This window comes from Lepisosteus platostomus, unplaced genomic scaffold, assembly GCF_059453375.1.
Source record: "Lepisosteus platostomus isolate fLepPlt1 unplaced genomic scaffold, fLepPlt1.hap1 Scaffold_48_H1, whole genome shotgun sequence".
In the NCBI taxonomy this organism is placed as follows: Eukaryota; Metazoa; Chordata; class Actinopteri; order Semionotiformes; family Lepisosteidae; genus Lepisosteus; species Lepisosteus platostomus.
In genome coordinates this window covers 530,001-542,500 of record NW_028291668.1, presented here as the reverse complement: position 1 = coordinate 542,500, position 12,500 = coordinate 530,001, and the positions used below count along the sequence as shown (strand labels likewise).

General features: G+C 43.7%; 3 non-coding genes across 3 annotated transcripts; 1 reads left to right on the top strand and 2 right to left on the bottom strand.

The window, feature by feature from the left end:
- Positions 1-1,309: 1,309 nt before the first annotated feature.
- Positions 1,310-1,383, bottom strand: trnan-guu (transfer RNA asparagine (anticodon GUU)). The gene has a single exon. It is a non-coding gene; the product is annotated as a tRNA-Asn (tRNA).
- Positions 1,384-9,234: 7,851 nt separating this feature from the next.
- On the top strand, positions 9,235-9,316 carry trnas-gcu (transfer RNA serine (anticodon GCU)). Its single transcript has one exon. It is a non-coding gene; the product is annotated as a tRNA-Ser (tRNA).
- Positions 9,317-12,152: 2,836 nt separating this feature from the next.
- On the bottom strand, positions 12,153-12,226 carry trnai-aau (transfer RNA isoleucine (anticodon AAU)). The gene has a single exon. It is a non-coding gene; the product is annotated as a tRNA-Ile (tRNA).
- Positions 12,227-12,500: the final 274 nt, after the last annotated feature.

Here is a 12,500-nt window from a genome sequence, read left to right as displayed (position 1 = left end):
GAGCTGGTTCAGAGTTTGTTCAACAGTTTACCTTTCACAGATGGGCAAAGAAGAAAGTTGGGGGTGCACGCTTCAAGGCACCTTACAGCTGTAGGGAGTGATTCAAGACGATTCGTGGCGTGTGCTCGTTCCCATATACCGTACGCCCCGGGGTGCAGTGCTAGGATGACGTACAATACCGCTTGGGCACGTAACGGCGTTATATGCAAGTGCGGGACGTGAGGGTTTTCGTTTGTTCGTTTTGTTTTGCTCTGCTTTGCTTTGTTTCGTGGTCAAGAGGCGTAAGGTAAGTCGTAATCCAGGGAGAACACTGGTGGCAAACAGTCCGAGGTGAGAGGCGAGGTCCAAAGTCAAAAAGGCAGAAGGGGAGTCCAATATCCAGAATAAACGAGGTAATGGAAAAAATGCCAGGTAGAGCTCTCAAGGAATAGACTCAATACTGAGCAGCGGGAAGCAGGTAAAGATGGTAAAAATAGCACTGTGTACCGCACGGTGGAGTGTGTGCAGGTGGGTTAACTCGTGCGGCAGCGTTTGTTAATAATCACCCACTGCTGGTGCTGATTAGATCGCTTAAGAGTTGGTCTTAACTGCCTGGCGGTCATGACAAGCTCCTCTTTAAGCTGTGGTTTAGTTTTGCAATCGTGTTTCTAGAGCAGTTATTTATGGGGGTGGGTGGGTCTTTCACAGAGGCTCAGGACAAATCCCCCACATGAAATTTTACTGTGTGCGTTCAGACAGTCACAGGTCAAGAGCCAGGCAGGAGGACAATGGACAGAAGAGCCAACGAACTAAAAATAAAAGAACGAATATGAAGAAGCCACCATCTTTTTCTTTTTGACATTTTCCGACTTTCATGCAAGCCAGGACAAAGTTGCTCGTAGCTACTTGTGGATTCAAATACTCTATCGAGTGCTTTGATGAGTTTTTGCAATTTGATTGTCGTCCTGTCAGCCTGTTTCTGTTTTTTTTTTCAATCTAGGGATGGAAAGTATGAGGGAAATGATGGAGCAATCAATAACCGCTCCGGAAAAATGGCAGAAAGGAATGGTCCGTCACTAAGGACATTTGTGAAGCAGAGGAGTGACATCACCACAAAGGCGACACATTCTGCTGATGGTTTTGGTGAATAATGATTGAGGCGCGTTAAGAGAAAGGTAGCTGTGTCAGCATGCGTAGGCTGCAAAGGATCAAGCAAAGGTTTACTCCATGCTGAAAAGAGAAGAAAAGAAGCACAATGTTTCGACTGTGGAGCCTTCTGCACCATCTTCTTTAGCGGTGATGATGTTTACATTGGAAAAACTGAGACATGCGTCCCTGGGTGGCCTTGAACCACCAACCTTTCGGTTAACAGCCGAATGCGCTAACCGATTGCGCCACAGAGACTGACGGCCGCTTGTGCTCTCTACATTTGCAGGTTTATGGTCAAAGAAAACAATCACTTGCGCTTCTTGCAGCCGGCAATCTTTTTCCACTGACAACCAAGAAATGGATTTCATCTTTCACAAGCTGTATGGATTTCTTCAAAAACAAGTTATTCCAGAAAGGAAATGAATTCTTGCATTAAACTGAACCAAGCTGTACATGTTTGTCTGAAATGAGACATTCGGCACAACAAGACACGGAGAGAGGCACCGCTGGTATTCAGACCCAGGATCGCCTGCTTACTAGGCGGGCACTTTAAGCCACTAGGGAACAGCACCAGCGGAGCACCGCGCTTTTACAGACACTTAGACACATCTGCATTCGGTGTGCACTTAACCTGCTCTCTGAGCCCGTTGCCTCCGTCCCATTTAATAGCAGAACTGACGCCAAGAGAAATGATGAGAAATGGCATTTATCGGGCACTTTTCATGTCCAAGGAGCTCAATGCCCTTGACACCTCCCCAAGGCGACAGAGCTGTGCATTCTTTGGCGACACCATTTTTTCTTTTGTTTAATTTCTATACTTATTGATAGAATAAAAACGATATGTCATGTACTGTAAGGGAAATGTCTCTTTTCATGGGGAAAGCTAGCACCAGCAAATGTTGTGTTTAGAAGAAGTGATTTAACATGACACGTGACCTAATTTACCGGAGCAAAAGCTCACCCAGCAAGCCCTGCTTTACTTCTACAGGAGAGAAGTACTGTAGAGTCTGCTAGATGTTCAGCTGGGTAGCTACTTCAGCATGCCTCGGCTGCAAAGGATCAAGTAATAGGTTTATTGCATGCTGAAAAGAGAAGAACGGAAACACAGCATTTCGACTGTGAGGTCTTCTCACACCTGAAGAAGCCTCACACCTGTAAAAGGCTCCATGGTTTTCTTTCTTCTCTTTTCAACATGGAATACACCTATTGTCTGCAAGATGTGACAATTTCATGGTGTTTTGGAAGAAAACCTTTTTTCTTTGAATTCAAAATCAATCGGAATTTCAGCACGACACATCAACACTTTTTCTGTTCTCTGTGGTAGAGTGCAAGCGCATGTTCCATGGGCCAGTGTTGTAATGGATAACGCGTTTGACTTCGAATCAGAAGATTGTAGGTTGGAGTCCTGCCTGGCTCGTGAGGCTTTTAAACCTCTCAGGTTCCTCGGTAACAGGTTGCCGTCATGTATATGAACTATAAAAAAGCATTTGCCACAACCCGTAAATTAGCACGCAAGTGCGGGCTAGTTAACACAGAACTGTATGGAGATCATCTCCAGCTCCGAGCTCAATTGCAATGAAAAAACATGCAGAACAGAACTGGAGAGCAGCTGAATTTGTGCTCAGTAGGGTGGGGAGGACTCAGCATTGCTATTGTTCTAATTATTATGAACTGCAGGGGATCTGAATCAGAACATGTCAGTTAGTTTGATCATTGCGTCAATATGTAGGCCACGTTAATATAGAATTATTACTTTGTCTGTCTCTTCTTTGTATATAGCTGAATGTCCCTGACAATTTCATGTTGCCTGCGATGTGTCCCCTCTCCCCACAGCAGTGGCAGATGACCAGCCGTCATCGCTCCCCCAGCATCGTCGCGCTGGGCGTCTCCTCCTCCCCATCTGATTCCCCGTGCGCCCCTCCGTTGGCGCCCACCGGTTTCCTCGAATACGGCATCAGTCTGCTCAGCCAGAGCCAGGGCCTGCTCCAAGGGGACCAGTGCGGCCAGCATCACGTGGCACTGCACCTCAGTCGGCGCCGGGGCCAGGAACGCCTGGAGCGCTATTTCCCGGTGGGCCTCCTCCGGGAGAGTAGGGTAACCCTGGCGGGCTAAGTAGGCCACGTCTGCGGCTGTTACCTTCACTGTTACCTGGATACCTCTTTATCTAGAACTCACTCTTCCCCCTGCCTGTCTGGCTTCTTTTAATCCTTCTGTGCCCGGATTGCAGCGGGTAAGATATTTTTCCAAGAAAAAAAGAGAAATTAAAAAAAGAGAAATTTCACCAGAGCCCCTGCTCATGTCTAATTTTTAGTTTAGAAGGATTCAAGCAAGATTTTGGATGAAAGGCAGCGACCTTAATCAAGCCCAAATCATAATTGAACCCATTCAGAGCCTACATTACATTTTAGTGTTTCATTCTGAGCAGAATGCCCTCACACCTGAAGAAGGCTTGCGTTTTCTTCTCTTTTAAGCATGTGTACAATGCTGTAATACAATTTAAAATAATTAAAAGTTTAAAAAGTATCAACTAAACTCCATTAATATCGAGTGTCTTTTATACAGCTTTTATACAGCTTTTAAGTATAGATTACACTTTTCTAAAATGTATTTAAAAAATAAAAACGATTACTAATCTAATCTTTCCACGTTTGATCCCAAAATCCCAAGAAAAATTAATCTAAACTAGGAGAAAGCTATGCTGAAAGTTTATTAATATACTTAGAAGACAAAGATAACAATTTATGTTGCATTTGTCTGATTGTGAATCAAAAAATACATTTAATTAACTGCTCTCAGTGACAGCTGACAATCCTCCATACACTCAAGTGAAAAATTAGTAATGCCAATGTAAACGTCGTATTTACAATTTGTTGATAATAGAAATGTTAAGTTCTCTAAAGCTTTTTGAGGCAGCAAAAAGGTTTGATTCTGGGTCCTCTGTGGCGCAACACCCATCCCCCCACAGCCACACGCTCCCTAACCCTTCACAGCTGCAACTGCCCAACACCTCCTCCATCCCCCCACAAACATGGCCGCCTACAGCTACAACCCCCGACGGCTGCTCACCCACCCATCCCCCACAGCTGCCACTCTCCAACACCTCCGCCATTAACACCTCCGGCACTGAAAGCACTATGAGCATCATCCCCCGGGCCAGGCTGACCATCACAGCTGACCAGGTGAAGAAGGAGCTGAAGAGGCTGCACGGGGGTAAGGCCACAGGACCAGATAACATCTGTCCCAGAGTTCTGAGGGCCTGTGCTGATCAGCTGAGCGGAGTGCTCCAGCGACTGTTCAACCTGAGCCTGCGCTTGGAGAGAGTCCCGGTGCTCTGGAAGACATCATGCCTGGTCCCGGTACCAAAGAAAGGGCGCCCCTCTGTCCTCAACGACTACAGACCAGTTGCACTGACTTCTCACATCATGAAGACACTGGAGAGACTGGTCTTATCCCACCTGAGACCCATGGTCAGCTCATCACTGGACACCCTACAGTTTGCCTACCAGCCCAGTGTTGGTGTGGAGGATGCGATCATCTACATGCTGCAAAGGGCCTACTCACACCTGGACAGGGCTGGCAACACTGTAAGGATCATGTTTTTCGACTTCTCCAGTGCCTTCAATACCATCCAGCCCTTACTTCTAAGGAGGAAGCTGGAGGAGATGCAAGTCGATGCCTCCATGACCTCGTGGATCACTGACTACCTGACGGGCAGACCACAGTCTGTGAGACTTCAGAACTGCGTGTCTGAACTGGTAGTGAGTAACACAGGGGCACCTCAAGGGACAGTTCTTTCTCCATTCCTCTTCACCCTCTATACTTCGGACTTTAAGTACAACTCAAAGTCATGCCACCTGCAAAAGTTCTCAGATGACTCTGCGATTGTGGGATGTATCAAGGGTGAGCAGGAGGAGGAGTACAGAGGACTGGTCAGCAGCTTTGTGGAGTGGTGTGGGGTGAACCACTTGGAACTGAATGTTACAAAGACAAAGGAACTGGTGGTAGATTTCAGGAGGAAAAAGGTCAAACCTACTCCTGTCTACATCCATGGGAGTGGCGTGGAGATGGTGGACTCGTACAAGTACCTGGGAGTGCACATCGACGATAGACTGGAATGGTCTAAGAACATCGAGGCCATCTATAAGAACGGACAGAGCCGACTTTACTTCTTGAGGAGGCTCAGGTCCTTCAATGTGTGTAGTAAGATGCTACACATGTTTTATCAGTCGGTGGTAGCGAGTGCCATTTTCTACGCAGTGGTGTGCTGGGGCTCTGGGATTAGAGCAGTAGATTCCAAAAGGCTGAACAAGCTCATCAGGAGAGCGAGCTCTGTCATTGGGTCTGACCTGGACCCCTTGGAGGTAGTGGCTGAGAGGAGAATGATGTCCAAACTGGAGGCCATCATGGACAACTTCTCCCATCCCCTCTATGACAGGCTTGCAGGAATGAAGAGCACGTTCAGCAATAGACTGATTCACCCACGGTGCGACAGGGAGCGCTACAGGAGGTCATTCTTGCCGTCTGCCATAAGACTGTACAACGCATCCACCTTGCGTCTTGGCAGAGGCAACAGCGACAGTGACCTGTTTCTGGACTAAACGCATATACACATATACTGCTACATCTGTTCTCTTTCTTTTTCTTTTTCTTTTTCTTTTTCCCGTTTACAACCACTTTTGTGCAATATATGCCAGGGACCTGTGCAATACATTTATATTTATATTTATATCTATGGTTACATCTATATTTATATTCATACGTGTGATACGATTTTCTGTGTACTGTTCTGTTCTAGTTTCCTCTTGTGTGTCCGGACTGTGAGTAACTCTTGTATTGTATTGTATGTATTGTACTATTAGTATATAATTCGTTACACTGTGGCTGTGTTGTGTGTGTTAAGCTGCTGTTGCACTGCAATTTCCCTCACGGGATCAATAAAGTATCTATCTATCTATCTAAAAGATTTGAACACCCTATATTGTAATGAGCTGCTGAGCTGAGAATGGGTTATGTTCCTGCTGTCAGAGGGGGTGGAAAGTGCCCGCGGTTATTTAATTAGTATTACAATTCACACTGATTCCCTTGCAAAGGTATGGACATAAGAATATTCGTGCGTGGTCAAAAAATGGCATTAAGCACTTAAAATTAATATGGTTAATAAGAGTAAACTGGAACATGCTGTAACAAGATCGGCTAAACTGGGATCTATCGCTTACGCCTGAAATTGGAGCTGCTGTCGCAGTGAATAGCGACTAATAAGTCTGTCTTTCTGTGGGGGGAAGGGAATCTGATCTGATCTGCAAACCTCCAACAGAGCTGTTCAACTGGTTTTTGTCGGGCACATCAAGTGTCAGGTGTAAGCGATAAATATATTTAGCTGAAAAGCTGTACAACGCAAGACATTTCAGTACTCTAGGTTTCGTGAAAAAGCACATTGTGCTGCTGTAATACAGTTTAAAATAATTAAAAGTCTAAACAGTATCAGCTTATGTATGGGTTGTAATTTAAAAAAAGTCAAAAACCGCACTCAAAATGCAATTTAGCGCTTTCTGGCAAGAGGAGACACCCAAATTAATAATGTAACATGCTACTGTTTGTGCATGGATATAGTTATAATGCTATTTCCTTAGACACGTGATTCCATGTTTTATTTTGAATCCCCGGCGGAACCGGGCATCCATAAGAATCAAGTACTGTAACAGGTTTATTCTATGCTGAAAAAAAAGAAGAAAGAAAACACATTCCATAAGAATCAGCGCCTTTATATAGCGCCTTTAAAGGTGGCTTCTCAAAACGCTTTACAGGATAAAAACAACAATAACAACAACAACAACAACAATATTGTGTTTCATTGCACTTTGACAGATTGTCTTTAAATCAACTGTTGATTTAAAGTTTGACAGTAAATGTTTATATTGTAACGCATACAGCCTCCATTTCTTATTAAAAATGTAGCCTAAGAGGGGGGGTCTGCTCTCACAATCCTCCATATACTCAAGTGAAAAATTAATAATGCCAATGTAAACATCGTATTTACAATTTGTTGATAATAAAAATGTTAAGTTTTTTAAAGCTTTGTGATAGTTTACCCAGTTTACCCATTGTTATTAAAAATGACTTGGATTCGAACATGTTGTGATATTTAGAAATATAAAAGTCAATTAACTGTCAATTTCCATATTTATGTCTTTATTTAGCGGTTTCATTAGTGACAAAGGCTAAACTTTCTTGGAAAAATGTCTTTGCTGTCTTGCTGATACGTTAAGCTTTCTAAACTCAGCCACAAAGTCATGTGACTGATTTTTCGCCCTGTTTCGTTGGTTAAACGCAATGATCACAAGCACCACCATGGTAACTGGGACATGTAGTTTTTAATTCAGATTGAATTATAACTGTACGTACTGTAGCGGCGAGGCTTATTAATAAGACAGAATTAAGTGTTGCTGTGCTTTCCCAAATGAGGCCCCATCTCCCTCTTCATCTCTGTGGTGCAGTAACAGAGAAGCTATTCATGCAGACTGATTTAAAGATGTTTTCTTTTGATAAGGTACAGCTCCCAAATGGGGATGCACTTAGCTAAGCCTGGCTATCATGATCAATGGTCATCCATTGGCGCCTAAAGGTCTGCAAGATTCCAAGAGAGAGCCTCATCCAAGTGGTCTACAACCCCAAGGTCAACATCACCAGAGCACCGTCGCAAGCTGAACAGCAAAGCCTGGCATAGAGCCAGAGAGCGCGGATTAGACAGCAACAAGCCTGCAACTGCTTTGTGCCCGCAGGAGATCTGAATCCCCAGAGATTGGATGAGTATTCAACTTCACTGCATGACAGCTCGAGAATTCAATTGTTATCCCAACCAGTTGATATCAATTTAATTCCTAAGAGTTATGTACTTGTTTTGAGTATCTAGTGTAGAAGTTATAACCAAGTTCATTTACGAAACGGTCTAAATGAATGATATACTGAACGTATGTCCTCTTGATATATGTAACTCTTTGTAACTGACTGAATATATACCTTTTGTATTCTGATAACCCTCTCGATAAGATCTGTTAGGTTTACATGCATATTCTATGTATTAATAAATGTATCCTCGTGTATTAGTACCTGTGTGTGTGCGTTGTTTGAGTTATGTCGCATGGTTGGATTCTAAAGCCATCAAAAGAATCAACTTTGTGATTTACTGCTACAATGAATAATTGTCTCAGTAAATCCCAAATCCTACAGAACTAGTGCCTTCAGAGAGCACACTACAGATGTTACCTATTTATCGTTGAACAGGATGTATGTGATGTGGCGACTAGGTTCAATTTTGTATCCTCTTTAAAAGATTAAGGATTGGGGTGAGTGTGATTTACCACCCTTTCAGCTAAGAACCCGACGTGCGGACCGTTTAAGCTGCATAGACTCGGTCGTTTAACTCTTCTCCATTAGCAGGGTTAAGGTTAAAGAAAAAAACATTGCTGACCTCTTTTTTTTTTTGCCAGCCGCGAGCGCTGATTAGCAAGGTTTGTATTTCATGTTTTGCAAGTTGCATCCATTTTAAGAAAAACAAGTCGTTCAAGACAGGAAATGAATGCTTGCATTTAATTAAGTCTAGCCGTAGGCGGTTGTCCATAATGACCAGTTCTGTTTGAGAAGACAGAACAAAAAAGGCACCGCTGGGATTCAGAGCCAGGGTCTCCTGTTTACTAGGCAGGCGCTTTAAGCAACTAAGCCACGGCGCCCCAGGAGCACTGTCCTTTTGCAGCCACTTGGACACACCACTCAGACACATCTGCATTCGGTGTGTGCTCCGCCTGCTCGCTGAGCAAGTTGCCACCTTTACATACAATAGCAACATCAACACCAAGAGAAAGGGTGACAAATGGCTTTTATCTGGAACTTTTCATGTCCAAGGAGCTCGATGTGCTTTCTGTGTACAACAGGGCCACTGATCTCCACACTGGCCATTGAACCACAGCAGTGGCTTGCTGGCTTGACATCTCCCAAGGAAAATGTTGAAATCGCATGTGGAACAGGAAAATGACCCTCGAGTACGAGGGAAAAAAAAGAAAAAGATCATCTGGAGCGCGCCAACCCATGTCCGGACAGCCCACTTCTGTCAACGAGGTGGCCGAGTGGTTAAGGCGATGGACTGCTAATCCATTGTGCTCTGCACGCATGGGTTCAAATCCCATCCTCGTCGCTCTCCATGTCTGACACGTGTGCCCGTTTGGCATTGGCCATCCTGTCGTTTGCTCTGGTTCTAGAGCTGTACATTTTCTAGCGGTGGCTGAACATGGTATAGTAGGCTAACGTCGGTATCGAGCAGTAACAGTAATGGTATTTACGTGCCGCTGCTGCCAAGTAGCTCTGGTTTGAGACCGCGTTTTCACTTACTTGCAACGCAAACAGAGAAAGCGATTTTTGACAGTCTCTCGAGAGACTGCGCTAGGTGTTTAGGGATAGACTTTGTCAGTTCCCCCTGGGATGGTGGCCTCTCAAATAGTTTGTGATTCCTCTAGACGTTTATACAGTAGAAGCCTGCTTCGTGGCTTAAATCCAAGCTAAGGAAACGAGTTAGAGGTCTGATGCAGAACTGCGAATTCAATGAAGGGGAACACTACAGTACATTGCACTGTATGTGTGAGGAAAGCTGCCCCCTACTGTTCCTTGTCGACCGAACAGAGGACTGTAAAGGATACCGCTAAGAAACTTTAGGATGCTGGTTGGAATCCAGCTCCAAAGTAGCCCCTTTGGGTGTTATGTCATCAAAAAGTAAGAACAGCGAATCTCCATTTGATCAAAAGCGCAACAGAACTGTTTTCCGTGGAGCAGGTTTCAGACCCGTAGACCTGTTTTATTTGTAGGGCAGGGCGCATTCCCAAACGCGAATCTCCTGTTTTAGAAATGCTTTGGGCGGCGTGAAGTGAAAATAAGAAGTGGGCTCCAGATGCACATGGAAGCAATCAAGTGTTTCATCCGAGCTGTTTCAAAGACTGCTCAACAGCTTTCCTTTTACAGAGGCCCAACGATTAATGATGGGGGTGCACCCTTCAATGTGCCTTACGACTCTAGGGAGTGATTGAGACGATTCGTAGCGTGTGTTCATTTCCCTCTATTCCCCATGTTGCAGTGGTAAGACGGTGTGCATTCTGACAGCAATCTCTTTCAAAAAATGATTTTACCTTATCGCGGCTTTGCCCTTCTTGCCTCTTTGGACAATATCTCCATCTTGTGGTCGTTGTTGGTAATGTCTTCTTATGCCCTTTTTTATTTAAATTCTCTATTAGTTGATTATAGAATCTCTACAATGGAGTTGAAAACATCAGTTTTATAGCAGACAATATGACATTATTTATAGTCCAATTAGAAACTTATTACCCTGTTTTTAACATAATAACAAATTAAAATTGATTAAAACTAAGTTTGGAACACCAGGGAACATAACGAATGATTTTTAGGAAAACCATGAGGTTCTCTGTGTCCGATGCCTGCAAGGGGAGAAAGCTAGAATCCTTTGATTTTTTCAAAATTTGAAAATAAACATCATATAACAACTGCTTTCATTCCTAGGAATGAAAAATAACAATTTTTGAAGACATAGTAGTTTCTAAAACACTACAATAAAGTTAAAAACATCAGTTTTATATTACATTATTTTTAGTGAAATTAGTCATTTTTTGCACTATTTTTAATAAAATATCTAATTAAAAGTGATTAAAATTAAGTTTGGAACAACAAGGAACACAAAAAAAAAGATTTTTAGGAAAACCATGAGGTCCTCTGTGCCCGATGCCTGCAAGGGGAGAAAGCTAGAATCCTAAAAAAAAGTTATCAATTCTAGAGCCTAAGAGGAAAACAAGACAAATGTATATCTCCAAATAATTTTATGTGCTTCAGAAGAGCCCAGGAAAGTTTTTTGCATACATGAAACCACGCCCGTTTGCACATAAGCAGACATGGTTGCACACACGACTGCATGAAAGCACACGTGCATGCGAAGTCATCCTGTTGAGCATTTGAAAAGCCGCACCACGTCGCACTTGAAATAGCTCTTACATTAGTGGTAGACGCAGGAATCGCCGTTTTATTTACGCTCTTACCAACGCGATGGAAAGCAAAACAAAGCAAAGCAGAGCAAAACAAAACGAACAAACGAAAACCCTCACGTCCCGCACTTGCATATAACGCTGTTACGTGCCCAAGCGGTATTGTACGTCATCCTAGCACTGCACCCTGGGGCGTAAGGTATATGGGAACGAGCACACGCCACGAATCGTCTCGAATCACTCCCTACAGCTGTAAGGCGCCTTGAAGCGTGCACCCCCAACATTCTTCTTTGCGCATCTGTGAAAGGTAAACTCTTGAGCAAACTCTGAACCAGCTCTAAGGAAACTAATCTGATTAGATGTTACTTTGACTCATCTTTTTACTCTCAGTGCTGGATTGCTCAAACTCCAGCTAGGGTTAGGTTTAACATTCCCACACTATTTAGACACTTTGTTTACGCTCAGTGCTGGATTTTTGGAACTTCAGGACGAGTGGGAATTTTCTCCTATCTGTCAATTCTGTTTTGTTTTGGAGACTCTTGGCTGCCTATGTTGTACAGTGCAGCGTGAATGAAACATTTTCCAAAACTGTGTCAGCTCAAAAGTTGTAAGAAAACCTCTCCAGCTGCTTTAACTCTCTTCATTTTTGTCATTTAATGTGACAATCGATGTATAACAGGAGCCTCACATATGCAAATGGTGAGGCTCCAGTTCGACACCACTTTACAGTATATGACAAAAGCATGGCAGACTGTGCCGGACCGGCAGATAATGTCCGCTTATTTTTACCATATTAAACATTGGAAATCCTCCCACTTGCATTTGTGACACTTGATTTTGGCTCCACCTAAGACACTCTTAAATCTTCAAACACTTTTCTCTTCTCCCGCAACACTCTTGTCTGTCGGCACTGTGTGGCAGCATTGCATGACAACCCATTTCACCACGGAAAGGAACCTAACAGCTTTGGTAAGAGAGGAGAAAAGGACCTGGCCCGTACGGGGATCGAACCCGCGACCTTGGCGTTATTAGTACCACGCTCTAACCAACTGAGCTAACCGGCCTCATGACAGTGCTCCTCTCTGTGCTGCAAAAAATCAAACTCAGGGAATTTCTTTTGTCCTCCTTTGAATAGAAAGCCGTGTAATTCAGTGTACGGGCTTTCTCGTGCAGTTTCATGGTTCTTGTAACCCAAATCCTACACTGGCCTGAAGTGCCCCCCCATTTCACAGCATTTTTCAGCTGATTTAAAATGTACCTAAAGGAGAAGCATTATTGAAGACCATCAATTACCAAGAGCTTTTGTCAAAGGTTTTGGTGGTCATTTTTAATGACCAC